Below are 2,550 nucleotides of genomic sequence, written 5' to 3' on the forward strand. Positions count from 1 at the left end.
TGCGACGCCCCCTTTCCACCCGGGGCGGGGGCGCCCCTTAAGGGCTTGCCTCTGGCTGCCCCCCATTGGGCACCCCAGGAGGCGAGGAAGCCCACCCTCGGGGCCTCCCCCAGGCGTGCCCACCCGCAGCCATGCTTGAGGCCAAGCGACCAGTCGTGGGGGGGTCTCCTGACTCGAGACCCTCCCCTGCCCCCTCGCTCCCACCCCGCCCGCTCCGCCCCCCGCAGTCAGGAGGTCTGGGCCCTGGAGGCGGGGCGGGGCGGAGCGAGATGCCACACAGCTGGGCTTGCGCCCTGTCCCTCCCTCGTCCTGTTCCTCGCTTGTCCTGTCCCTCACTCCGCATCCACCATCAGTCCCGGCACCTCCCCAGCAGGCCGGCGTCCCCGAGGCCAGGCCCAGGGCAGTCCCCCTCGTCTTGTCCCAGAGCTCAGCAGAGGGTCTGGCGCCCCCCCATCAGCCAGGCACCGTGGGGGCTTCCTGGGCGCTCCCCGCTGCCAGCACCTCGGCCTGGGCTGTGCCGGCCACTCAGATAAGTTCCAATGGCCACTGACGCACGGGTGAGAACACGAGGCCTCTGCCAGGGGCCACCCACCGGCCATTGAGAGCGGCCGCCTGCCGGGGTGGTGCCGCAAGGGTGCTGGGGCCGCGCCAGGGCCACCAGCGTCCTTGCCCGCAGTCCAGGTCGGTGCCCCGAGCCCCGAGCCGTCTCCCCACACTGCAGGGGCCGTGGGGACCCCAATCACCAGGAGTCCAAGCCCACAGCAGACAGAGAGATGGAGTGGGACCCCGCCCTGGACTCCCCGCGGCCCCAGTGTCCTCCACCGGGGCCCAGTGGGGTCCAGGCAGGGGGCCCCCACCGGGCCCAGGCCTGGGTGTGTCTTGCCGGGCAGGGCCGGGCGAGGTCTCCAGGGGCGGGAGGATGCCGGGGCGGCCAGCCTGCCACTCGGACATTTGCAGGGCCACAGCCTCTGTGCCCCCCAACACAGCAGGGGCCCCAGGCAGAGAGAGGGGCGCCACCCGGCAGGCCAGGACCCCGGGCTCCTGGGACATCTTGCAGACAGAAAAGTGGACTCGAAGCAAGAGGGCGGGCTGCGGCGGTCGCTGCTCAGGCCAGGCGGCCATGTGAGCAGACACTCGATGCAGCTGCCTCTGACAGGCCGCTCCAACAGCCCACCGCAGAAGGCACCCCGGGGAGGGCCCGGGGAGGGGGCCTCCCTAAGGAGGGGCTCTGGGGGAGGGGGCCCCGGGGAGGGGCCCGGGGGGAGCGAGGCGGCCAGTGCTGGCCGGGTGGACACAGGCTCCTGCCGCTCGGGGTGGGGTGTCGGGTGCTTGCCGGGCGCTTCCGGCCCCAGGGGTCAGCGCCAACGCACACGGCTGGGAACCCCGGGGCCGTAAGGCGCCCGGATCCGAGGGCGGATGCTGAGGTGAGCACGGCCACCAGCCCCCAACGCGGTGCTCCTGGGTCACCGAGACCCCCGGCTGGACACGCACGGGGCCCGCGGCGGGGACAGCAGCAGAGCCAAGAGCTGTGGACACGGTGGGCCACCACGGGAGTCTCTGTGATGCAGGGCGCCCTGTGGGAGAGGGCTGCCCTTCGGGGCCGCGGGGTGCGGGGCGCCGCTCTCCGCCCCAGGGCCCAGGCTGGGGTCTGCCTCTGCGCCCGCCGCCCCTCCCCACGCGCTGGCTGCCCTCCAGTCTGGGGGCTCTTCCCACCACGCCTCTCCAAGCAAAGGCGCCCTGCGCCCCTACCCCCGTCTCCATGGCAACTCTGGCCATGCCAGATGGCCCGCAGCCAGGCTCCCCCGTGTCCCCAGGGCCTGCGAGCTCCACCCCCCTGCGTCACCCACACACACACCTGACAGCACCCGGGGCCACTCACCAAAGCTTGGGGAGGTCGGGAGCCTCGGCCGTGACCGGGAAGGGCTGGGCCGGGGGTGGACGGCGGCGGCCACTCATGTGCCGGCTGTGCCCCCCCGGGAGGAGCCTTCATCCCCCCCCGGTGAGAGGGGGACCCACTCAGGGTCACACGGATGTCAGCGGTTGCGCCCCGCAGGGCCCCAGGAGGCCCCCCAGCACAAGCAAGGCCAGGTGAGGCCAAACCCCAACCCCACAGCCCACCGCAGCTTCTGGCCACGCGCGGTGGTCAGGTTCACGCCCTCGCGGGCGCCCGGCCGCGTGTGCCACGTCCCGCCAGGTGTGTGCAGGAAGGCCGGCCCGGGGGGTGCCCCAGAAGCCAGGGCGGGGCCGGGCAGGGCCCTGGCAAGGCGCTGAAGGAGCGCGGACGGTTCAGCGCGGAGCAGGACCTGTGCTGAATCCTGCCGGTCCTCGCCAGCAGGAGGTGACAAGCAAGTGGGAGGACCCAAGGCAGACGGCCCGGCCGGCGGGCTCTGCGGGAGCCGACCAGGGCGGGAGGCCCGCACTGGGCAGGGCGCCCAAGGGGCTGACGGAGGTGGCTCCGCACCCACGGCTCCCCACTGCCTCGCAGGACACTTCATCTTGTCCCTGGTGGCGCGGCGGGTCGGAGCGTGCCCAACCCAGCCCTCACCCCCG

Source organism: Condylura cristata, unplaced genomic scaffold, assembly GCF_000260355.1.
Source record: "Condylura cristata isolate star-nosed mole 26May11 unplaced genomic scaffold, ConCri1.0 scaffold00009, whole genome shotgun sequence".
Lineage (NCBI taxonomy): Eukaryota > Metazoa > Chordata > Mammalia > Eulipotyphla > Talpidae > Condylura > Condylura cristata.